Here is a 12644-nt window from a genome sequence, read left to right as displayed (position 1 = left end):
CAGAGATGTGAGTATAAAGAGCTCAGTGAGTAACTACCCCCATGCCCTCCCATCCTTCCTCCCACTTTCTCCCCACCTGCTTTATGATTCTTATCTTAAACTAAGGAAATTAGTGTCTGCCCATGTAATAATTCTCAGTAATAACACCTCATATATTTGGCACTAGCTTGAATAGTATGCTGGAGTTGTAAAGATAAGGGTAGATTAATAAAAGTGCTGCCATATCATACGGATGTGTTTCTGTTTCTGTAATCTATTTTGTAACCAATCCATCTGGAGTAAATGTTCAACCTTGTTCATAGTTGACTGAAGTCGGATCCACATAATTCTGTAGAATGCTTTAATCAGGACTTATAGGATTCATCTAAGGGCTCAAATGTTTGCACCTTTGTAAGTTATTCTATTACATTCTTTGTTGGTATTTTATTATTGTTCTACAAATCACTGGGAATTTATCCCCCCCCCTAGCTTGTAAGAAAAACTGGAAAGAATATGATGGAGGAACTTATCACTGTAGTCGCGTCAGTTTTCTAGCGTACAAATGGATCAGAATTGTCTGCCGATTTGCGCAGTCATTTGCAACTTTTGTTTTGACAATTGGCAACTTATTTCACTTTAGCCAACTTATCTCAGATTTATTAAGTGATTCAAGATGTGGTAGATAGGTTTGTGAAGTTTGACTTTTCAAAAAGTTGGATATTTAGGCACAAATTCAATCCAGTCTCCTCTTGGCTTAGGCAATACTTAGGAATCAGTTGTGCTATATTTTGCCACTTTTTTTGCAGTTTTCTCCAAAAAGCCTAAAAAAATCTAATGTAGTCATTAACATTTCAGATGCCACTTCTCTCATTGGGGCACATTTACTTACCTGTCCTGACGCGTTCCCCGAAAGTGCATTTTCCGACTGGAATGCACTGTGCCACAATTCACTACGATTGTGAGCCCCTTTTACTTCATGTGTCTCTTCCCTGCTCCGGTCCACCAGAGTTCACCTTCTTCTTCCCGGTGTATGTAAGTGTTGGATCTTGTGACACAATTTGAAATTTAAATCCTGCGCTCAGTCCGAATCAGTTGGATTGTCCAACGGCACGGCCCCCCAATTTCTGCCGCGTGAAAGCAAGTGCAGCCGCGCCACAATCCGATCACAATCCGAAACCCCTGGAAAAGTGTGGGTTACCAATGAAAGGAAGGAGCACTGAAAAATGCAATAATCCACGTAGCTTCCGAATTTGTCTAGACGTCAAGGATAGTCAATCATAAAGAGTGGGTCTCACTACGCTGACACAATCTCAGAGTCTCTAATCTATAAGTTAATGTCCTGTGAGACATTTATTTCCCTGAAGGCTGTCCACTATATACCATAAATGAGCAGGTAAGCAGTTCTTATTGAATGGCAGGAAGGCTGAGTCCTGACATATTTATACTGGGTCTGATGACTATATGATGACTATAGTGATCAAGTGTATCAAATGAGACCATGGCTTACTAAAAGACCAAACATGGGAATCATAACATCATGCTTTACGACACTGATTGTTACTACAAAGCATAGGTACAAAAATCATATAGGTTTGTTTATGGCAATCAGAGAGTAGCAGTCACTCTGATTAGACTTCTCTGTGGCTAAACCCAAAGGTTGAACGTGCTGATTCACTTTGGTTCCAGCATCTTCTCCCAAGTAAAAATCTACCATCTAGTATTATGTAGAATTCCCTCAGATGATCACACATTTTCAGTTATATTAATAATGTAATAGATTATGAGGGAGGAATTTTCCATTAAAAAATGCACAAATGTTTTAAATGGAACATGACATAATGATTGAGGCCCACAAACCACCAGCACAATTATGTCCTTCTATATTCAGAATCTTTTACAAAACCTGGGCAATGGGTAAAGGTGTTTATGAACCCAAACTCTCAAAACAGGTTCCTGTGAATGTCAGCACCTGGTGAATAGCTGGTGGAAATTGTTTCAGGGATCCTTTTTAGATGTCTATAGTTATAAGTTGAATGAATCAGTGTGAGAAGAGCTGGAGGGAAAAGGGGGCATTTGCTCATGGAGCTAAGCACTAAATTCTCTAGGACCTTAGGGAGGGCACACATAAGATTTAAAGAAGATCTGTCATTACCCCTTGGTTGTTTTACTAAATTACATTTATCACAAAATATCAATTTCATGAATTTCAAGTTGGAGTATTCAACATACAAAACCAACATGTAACAACATGTAAAACCAGTACTGCACCTACCATGAGGCCATATGAGACAACCAGGGCCACCGTCATGGGAGGTTTACTTCAAAAGTAGCCCGGATTACATACCCCCCTTCCTGATTGGAGACGGCTCTATACACTGAATTGCACAAGAGATAGGACTACTGTTGTACAATGTTGGATGTGGTAGGACAGATGAGAATGAGGTGAATTCTTTGAGTTGATGTGTCTGTTGTCCACAGACGAGGAACCAACGTTATCAAGGAAATCTCATCACCTGTCCAAATATGGTATTTCTACATCTCTGAACCTACAACCTCAATTCTTGAAGGCTATAATATTACAGTGATCTTAACTACTACATTATACAATTTTATCCAACTAAGAGCTTCACTAGAGCTCTTATAGAGGTCATGTAAAGACTCCTGTATATATCCACAGGTATATCCACTGTGTTCAGATATTCCTGTATACTTCAGTTGGTAGTACTAATGCTGCTAAACCAATAACCACTACTTTCAGGCAAGAGTATGTAACCGGAAATGTGTGTAGAAGATGTCTCACGCTATACACTAGCAATTGTTCTGAGCAATGTGACATCTTACAAGCAAGGCTTTCTAAGTAGAAATGCTCTGTTATGTGAATTAGTATCAAAGTAAGTGTATCTACTTCCAGGCTCCCTATCCCTATTCTTTGTGTGTTTTACCCGAGACTTGTGTCACTTTAGGAGGTTAATGAGTTTGTACTGCTAGTGATGCAGTTGCTCCTTCTCTGTGTCACACCACGATCTGATCGGCAAGATGCAAGTGTGAACTGGGCCTAAGTGGTAAAATGCAATGTAGGGGTTCATAGGGATCACTTCCTCAGATCACGACATATTTGGACTGGACTGTATGGGTGAATGTTTCGAAGGGGATAAGGGTTGTATATTTTTGACTTTGCAAGCTCTAGTATTTATTTATGTATTTTTTTTTTGCAATTTTCTTTCTTCCAGGAGCAGCAGCACGGCTAGGTGCAGCCCTGTACGCAATATAAAGTTATATGAAAAGATGCTGCAGAATTGATATATCACAGAGGAAGTATTTACTGAAACAGTCAGTAGAATTGATTTGCCCTCTTTAAAGTGCTCCTCAGACGATATATGGTAATTGTTTTACTATGTGACAGACGAGGCCATTACGCAGATTTTACTAATATTTCATTACTAAGGACCAAAGCTCCGGTCTCCTGCCGGCACTGCTGACTTTGAAATCCTGTTGCCAGGCGTATATTCTCAATGACGTTGGGAGTATGATAAGCAGCTGCCAGATGGAGCAAGGATCAAGTATGTTCAAATCCAACTCATATGTTTCTGTACCCATCAGTAGACATCTCTGAGATCTGCAATGTGTAATCTAAGAAGAATAGTAGGAGTAGATAACAAATTTCTAACAGTGGAGTATGTCACAACTAAAGCTGTGTGCACATCTGGCATGCTGGGAAACCTGACAAACCTTGTCATAGTCAATTGAGTCCAACTGGTGCCATTGGGGTCCATGGATAATGGATTCATCCCCGACCTGCATTTAATTTGATTGCTTCTAGGACAAAACAGGGAATGGAAAGTCCAATACAGATGCATGTCAAGGAGGACTAACCTATACAAGATGTGGGAGATTCACTAGAAAGTGTTTACAAATCAAAGAGAAGAATGCTGCGGCACTTCCAGTAAAAAATCAGCCTTTATTCATACTCCCATGAAAACAGCTTGAACAGACGTTTTGGCCTACGACGGCCATACATACGCGTTTCAAACCATACGGTTCATGACTATGGTATAGTCATGTGGAAATAAATCATTTTAATATTGGTGTAAAGGAAACCAGCTTTGAGTCTTCATGAAAAGTTAATTTGTACAGAGATAAATTGTGCCCATGACTCAAATTGGTAGTGGAAACTTAGATTTGGCATGGGCGCAAAAATGCTCAGTAAATTCAGAGTTAAAGGATATATTCAAGTAACATTAAGATACTTTCTATCCACTGGATACAGGATAACTTGGTAATTGGTGGGACTCCAGGTGTGATACCCCCATGATCACGAAAAGGTGCGTCTCTTGTACTTCCAAATAGAGTAGCCGGTCAAACATGTGCCCTATATAGAGTTCTCTATATGCAGTATCTCTATTATGGTGCTGATAGAAATAGTAGAGTAGGCTACTCAGATACTTCCCACAGTCCTAAAGAGCCGTGTGAGCATGAAAGGCCATCTACAATTGAACTACATTCTCATGAAGTGTGTGGGTCCCATTGCAGGAACTACCACCAATAAGTTCATAGGGAGTGAGCTTATGTTGCCGGAATATCCATTCAATACATTTCATTACATTTATAAGGATCATTATTGTGACATACTACTGTATATTACATAAAATTGGTTCCACAAAATTAGTAACTCTCCCCTGCGATATAAGTAACACTCCCACCAATCAGTAGATAGGAGTAATTTTATGTTACTGGAATATCCAATCAATAAATTTCATGTAAATGATCAGGATCATTATTGCGACTTAGTGGTTAGCATTACAGCCTTGCAGCGCTGGGGACGTGGGTTCAAGTCCCAGGGTCAACATCTGCAAAGAGTTTGTATGTTCTCTCCGTGTTTGCGTGAGTTTCCTCTGGGTCCTTCAGTTTCCTCCCACACTCTAAAACATACTGGTAGGTTGATTAGATTGTGAGCTCCATGGGGACAGGGACCAATTTGGCAAGCTGTGTGTGGGGCTGCGTAATCTGTGTGCGCTATATAAAGAATTATTATTATTTTATGATGACATAAAATTGGTTCCACAGTATTAGTAACTCTCCCCACACGATATAAGTAGCACCCACCACCATGAAGAGTGTGGGTCCCATTGCTGGAACTACTACCAATCATTGCATAGATAGTAACTTTATGTTGCTGGAATATCCATTTAATAAATTTCATTACATTTATAAGGATCATTATTGTGACATACTACTGTATATTACATAAAATTGGTTCCACAAAATTAGTAACTCTCCCCCACAATAGAAGTAACACTCGTCCATAAAGTGTGGGAGTCCCATTGCCCCATTGCTGGATAGGAGTAATTTTATGTTTCTGGAATATCCAATCAATAAATTTCATGCAAATGATCAGGATCATTATTGTGACTTTATGACATTAAATTGGTTCCACTGTATTAGTAACTCTCCCCCAATGCCCTTTTGTGAGTAGTGGTAATGATAACCTTTCATGTGCATACAAGCTGTCATGAACTCTTCTTTCTCCTTAACGTACATGACTTTAGTGTTTTGTATTTAGTAAAGATCACGTACATGGCTTGTGGCATGAAACAATGCAAGACATTCAATTGATGAAGGATCCAATTACAATCTGCAATGTATGAGGACGGACATGAACACATGGATGTCTGCTGCTGGGTGAAAAATGAATTAAACATATTGGAGTTTTGCTGAATGGTTCTTTTTCAAGATAAGTACGCTACAATTGCCTGATATCATGTTCACAGTCCCCGTTTCATATAATGATGTGGCCAAACAAATAATGAATGTTAATGGGAGGTAAGAGGTGTTCACCACTGCAGTAAGTAGTCCTGTGTGTATGATCAACTTACTTATGATTCTACAACATCCATAAAAATTCCGGGGCTTTGTTTATCGGAACACTCTTATACAAATGTGGAATCGCTTATGCACGCTCTGTCATTCTGCAGAGCTCCTATTGAGATGAATCAACTACGCAGCATAAAATACTACCCCACAATCTCCCTATTACCAATAGGACAGAGTCATTAGTTCTGGCAAGTCTCTTCCTTTAAACACCCCCTTGTGTTTTGCTTGATATTCTTGATATTCCATGTAAATCTTCCTTGTTTTTTAAGAGATTCCGTCTGTATAGTCCCTGCAGATCTCTAGGTTCCTGCTTTAGTTAGCACACATCTGCTCATTGACTATTATTAGTGGAGGATTCTTGAGTGCTGTTCATTTTCTATGGTGGGGACAGGAAAATGAACAGACTCAGAGATTAAGGGGCAGAACGATTACAGACCTGTGCACACATGTGCAATGTAGACCTTTCATCAGCTGTTACTGTAGGAAGTCCTCACAATAAATCAGTAAGGAGACACTGACCTATCACAATGGTCTCTTCCACCATCTTGGCTCATATAAGCAGGTGCTGATTTGCTGACTCTTATAATACAGGGAACTTCAAGTCCTTTGAATAGTTGTCCATTGTTCAACAAATAACTATTCCCCCGGTACTACAACTTGAATCTATGACCTTAGCTTTTCTCCTTTAAAAATACTCTATCTTAGGAAATCAATAAGAAATAATAAAGTGAGCTTGGATGTTTAACCCCCCGGAGATTGAGACTTTGTTGGCCTAAAAGTTACAATACTAAAAAACTTTTGTCAGCATTGTAAATGTAACAGAATAGGGAATCTCCTGTGTTAGGAGTTCACCTAATAAATCAGCTAGCAAAGCCTTTGTAGAAGGTGGCTACATAGAATATGAAAATATTGTCTAGGAGTATAGGACGCTAACAAGTATCAATACACATACGGGATGATGGGCTACAATATTAGAGGATTTATAGAGTGTATTTTTTAATTACTTGATGTTCTTCTCTACAGAGTCTGGTGTCTGTATGTGAAAGATGGCTCATATTAAACTTTGGCTTGGATAATTTTACATATTTTAACCCAAATACAAGCCATTCTCATTTTAGTGTAGATGACTGTCTGAGAGATATTCATAAAGCCAGCACCTGGTGCTCTGATAGCAGCCAGAAATCTACATTTTACTACAAATGTATTCAACATATGTATGCTTTATGATAAACATTAGGCCAACTCAGGGAAACACTCAATCACTTCTAGGCTGGTTGTATTTAAGTTTGGAGATGGGGGTTTCGTATCGGTATTTGCAGGATCCATCCTGGGCTTGGCTTACAAATTTGCACAATACTGACCACAATACTTTCATGTGAAACTCGCCTCCAGAACTGTATGTGCATTAGACAACTAGTTATTAAAGAGAACCTGTCAGTAGGAATCTCATTTTAAGATAATGACAGGTTTTAAAGGGAACCTTTTACCACATTTTCACAAATACAGCTAGTGACAGATTCCCATAGAGCCCTAATGTCTAACTGACACCCTTCTTTAAGCTAAACATTGCTTCCCTCACATCCCCATAAATATACTTTATCTTATATTACCCGGCCACAGAGGGGGGCGTGTCTTGCTCGGCCGACCCCTCCCATCTACACCCCCGCCCCCATGTCTCATCCTACTTCTAAGCATGTCATTTGACCAGGGCATGTCAACTAAGGTCCTTCATCTAGTTAAATTTTCAATGTTTAGCCCATGTATGTATCTGATCACATAGCAGTATCATGGCATGATCACAGCTGCCTCCATGGACTTCTACTCCTCTCTATCCTCCATGGATGCATTCTGTGATTTCTTGTGATTAGATATATACATGGGTAGACTGTGCAAATGTAACAGGACCTCTGATGACATCACCCTGGTCATGACATGAAGTGGCTAATGCTGTAACAGAAGTCTCTCTCAATGTTTCACATGGCAGCATGTTCTGTGGCAGTGAGACCTGTCAATCAGGGACAAGGAGGCAGGCAATACAGTAACTACTGAACATGCAGGGCTTCATTGGACTCACATAAAGGGATAAAGGTAATGCTTAATGGGGAAACTGATTTTATTTTTAGAAAAAAATTCCAATTTCTATACCCAGCAAGAACAATAAAGCAGCAGCAGCCTAACAATACTGGGGCGTGAGAGCCCATGGTTTCTTGGTATGAACTGCAAAAACCATGGGCTAAATCCCTTAATAATGCAGTTTCACACCAGATGTGACTGGTATATAAGACATGTTAGCAAAAAATTGATGGTGTGTAATAGAGACAATACTATTTATGTATAAAAGAATGACAGTAACACATACAACCTAAATGTGGTTGTTAGAAAAAGTCATAAAACTTATATACTCTATACACATATATGAAAGAAAATATACAAACGGACTTTACTGCTCTTAACCTGTTCTAGCCAAAAAAAAGTGTTTGTGCCAAGTATGGTGACAGACAGGATCAGGCTGGATATTCCATACAATCTTTGAGTTGATCCTCTACCCAGTTCTATGCACATAATCAAATAATTCTTTCACTGTTGGAATATATATCTATCCCAACACATGTCTATTCCTGGTCTCAGACTAGGGAAAATAAGCAACAGAAAGGGCAATGAACTAGAGAAGAAATCTGTAAGTTTTGAGTAAAAAGATGGCAGGACTCCCAGAAGAGACAGTGAGAGTCCTGATTACTCCGCCCACACGGTGATTAACAGCTCTACCTACATCAGTGTGTGTACAGGTGAGGCTGTCAATCACTGGGTGTGGGTGGCCTAGTCAGGGCTCACATTGCCTGTTCTTGGAGTTCAGACATCATTTACTTATCGTTTTACTCAGATATCCTGCTCCAAATGATCTAAAGCTAAATATTACTTGTCTCCCTCTATTATACTGTATATATATATTCCATTGCTTGTTTCCATTATCATAGTGCAGACTGCTTTGATCTATTTGTAATGTCTCTTCTGAAATACAGTTGTGTTCTAATCAGTTCCAGTTTATGGGCCATATTTATCAGGACCTCTGTGGCACGTCAGCACTTGCGACTCCCGGACCGCACTCCCGGACCGCCAGGCAGAGGGCGGGAGTGGGCCATTGCGGAGAGTTACTGTTCCCACGCCGGCACACTTGCTGCCGCCGGTGACTTTTAAGTCCCCGGCTGCGTCTATTTCTCCCTGGTGTCCCAGTGGTGATGTGTGCACTCCCTGGTGTCCCAGTGGTGATGTGTGCACTCCCTGGTGTCCCAGTGGTGATGTGTGCACTCCCTGGTGTCCCAGTGGTGACGTGTGCACTCCCTGGTGTCCAAGTGGTGATGTGTGTACTCCCTGGTCTCCCAGTGGTGATGTGTGCACTCCCTGGTGTCCAAGTGGAGATGTGTGTACTCCCTGCTCTCCCAGTGGTGATGTGTGCACTCCCTTATGTCCCAGTGGTGATGGATTTACTCCCTAGTGACTCAGTAGTAATCAATATACTCTGTAGGAACCCAATGTTGATTTCTACTCTCTGGAGACATAATAGCACTTTGTTCTCTACCTGGTAAATCACTTGTACTCAGGTCACTATGTAGTGAGGTAGGGGGCTACTTTCAGCTTTATCAGCTTATTACTGCACCTATAAAGTATCCCTGACCCACAAATGTGGGATAATACACGCAGCTTTACAAATAGGGTAAATGGATTACCCATATTGAATATCTCTGTAAATAACTTTTTGTATGACAACCACCTTCCTACTATATATTGCTATTACTGTATTTACAATAACTGATTCCCGTGAAGAAGGTGAAGAATTTTTAATGAAACTTTCTCCAGTTTTCCAACTAGTGAAACTTTCTTTTGAAATGGCTTTCAGATTCTTCATATAAATGAGGTGTCTCGTAAGGACAAGGGAGAAGCCATTCATCAGCCCCTGGCACACAATGGCATCTCTTCATGTATACATGACTCTCCTTTGTAGATTCCCTGTGTTTTAGAATTATTAAAATCATCAGCCAAACATAGGATGGAAATGCCCACACAAAGCCCGAGCAGGAATGTCCAGAATGTCTTTTGAAGAGAAACCCGTTATCACACACGTCTTATTATCTCCTTTCTTGTAGAAAGTGGAGGATAAAGAAAAGAGAAAGTGTAAAGTGAGTGTGGACATGTTGATAGGACTCAGATCTAGCGAGACAAGGGCGATGGAACAGCTCTGCAATATATTGGGTATAAGAAACCCTCAAACAAGTTTTGATGTTAATTGTGAAATGAAACAGGAATTTTGAAGGAAGACGACTCTGGGATAAAAGCCTAGAAATATCTGTTTAGTGTCCAGGATTAAAGGGCTTCCTAGAGGGCAGAATGTGTGATTTTTTTCTCTTATATCATAGTTTCCAATCTTCCCGCATGATGTTTTATAACATATAGCAGACACTATGAACAGCTATAATCTAGGGATTTCATTACACGATTTGCGAAGGGGGATTACACACATCTATATGGGAAATCCCGATATATCTGCACCCGCCTGGTCCCAGTGGCTGGGAGAATACCAGGAGCTCGGCTATATTTTTAGCAGCAGTAGTATATGACAGCTCTAGTTGTTGAGCAGGGAGGCTCGGGGTCACAACTGGGGAACATCTTATACCGCACTAGATGTGTGTCCTGTACTTAAAGTGCCTTTTACATCCTTTGTGATGAATTCAAGAACTTAGCGCTAATGATTTACTGAGAAGCATCGTCAGAATTACTAAGTGTTTATTTAACCAGGAGGTTGCTACTCGCTTGGGAGTAGGGGTTTATTAGTAGACATTGCACATGTATTTATGATGTACATACCGCAAAACTAAACGCTGAATCTACATTTTCCACCTAGTTTGAGATTAAGCTTTTGGGCTTCCTCCTTTAAAGTACAACTGTAAAGTATAAAAACTTTTGCCTAACTCTGCACTAAGAAAAAATAAGCTATTCTCTAATTTACTATAATTAGGTTTGGCAGGTAGGAGCTAACTGAGGTTTTACCTTGCCCCCCCCCAATCTCCATTTACCATGCTTTCTGGCTGCCATGGGAAACCATGTAGTACAGCTAGAAATGACTGGAGGCTTGTTGAGGGGGCTGTAGGACCTGTAGTGCTGTCATAAGCATGTCATCACATGCTTCAGATCGACCAATTGCAAATATGCTGTCCTGTTGTGGCTTCATTGTCCTGAGCTTATGTCACAACCTGGAAGTTGTGACCCACATCAGGAATAGTTGAATCTGAATCTAATATTAAACATACCTGATATATCTCAGGATAGGAAGAAGCCAGCAGCATGATAAAGGTATTGTTGTAATAGTTGTGAAAGGCTCTCTCCAGATGTGCTAACACTATTTTTGTCAGTAACTTTACAGTTACGCTTTAAAGGAAATCTACCATCAAAATCCATCATGATAAACCAGGGACACTTACTCATAGATCCAGGCACTGACTGAGGTAATCTTCTTATATGTGTTATCCTTCTAAAATCACCTTTAAAATTATACTGTGGGTGTTACAAGGGCCCCTCAGTGCTGTTGCTTCACAGGCTGTGACAGAGTGCAGGAGCAGGTCCCCCTCCCTCTATCCTCTCTCAGCACTTCCCTCTTCCTCCAACTTCCTGATGTAATCTCATAGCAGCAGAGAAAGTTTCAGCACACGGTGGGAGGGGGTAATGCCACCGTACAGTATAACAGCCTGTGAAGCTATAGCACGGTAGGGCTCTGGTCACACCCTCAGAGCACTTAGCATCATTTTAGAAGTTTATTTTAGAAGGAAGGAGGCCATGGATAACAAATATAAGAAGATTACTACAGTCACAGGGCCTGGATCTATGAGTATGTGCCTTTGGTTTATCATGCTTGATGGTAGATTTCCTATAAGACTATCACTTCTCATGTTTAGGTAATTACATTTTCTTGGTATAGGGGCCAGCAATGTTTCCTCAAGTGTGGCCAACCATTGTGATGTGCATTCTAGAAGGAACTGACTCATCATTTCAACCTCTTAAAGGGGTTAGGCACTATAATATAAGCTTTCGCAAATGTCCTGGAAACAGCAATTTAGGCTGGTTTCTAACATATTGTGAAATGCCCATCAGTCCTGATATTCTCCTTATAGATGCCCCATTCCCCTGTTTAGTACAACTCCATGGCTTGCTAGTCCTAAACATGGCCACGGTAGAGAGGCACATGGCCACTGGTAGTGAGGCACATGGCCACTGGTAGTGAGGCACATGGCCACTGGTAGTTAGGCACATGGCCTCCCACGTCTGTCACCTACATTTATTTACTATATTGGCATAATAAAGTGTTGTGTGAAATATATTCAATGGTGGATTTGGTTTTTATGGGGCCCCAAGTAAAGTGATATCTAGGGGGCCCCACTAATGCAAATGTCAGGGTGGTATATCCACCCCCACCATGATCCCCTTCCCTTTGCAAGTGGCAATATTTAAGTACAACACTATCCATTTACTTCTATGGGAGCTCCAAAAACAGTCCCTCAACCTTATAATCAGGACGTCCTGAGAGAAAGACGCTCATATACAACCAGATATTCATCCCCAGCAGCTGTGGAACTCCATTTTCCCACAGATGGAACCATTTCTAATATATATATATATGTGATATCCTGTGGATATGCCATAAATATGTGAGCGAGGAGAAGGCCCCTTTAATTTACAAGTTGAAGCCGCATGGATGAAGCATTTCACATTGTCACAATTATGTACATGTGCCTTTTCGCTTTACC

Source organism: Engystomops pustulosus, chromosome 8 (assembly GCF_040894005.1).
Source record: "Engystomops pustulosus chromosome 8, aEngPut4.maternal, whole genome shotgun sequence".
In the NCBI taxonomy this organism is placed as follows: Eukaryota; Metazoa; Chordata; class Amphibia; order Anura; family Leptodactylidae; genus Engystomops; species Engystomops pustulosus.
This window is presented reverse-complemented; position numbering follows the sequence as displayed.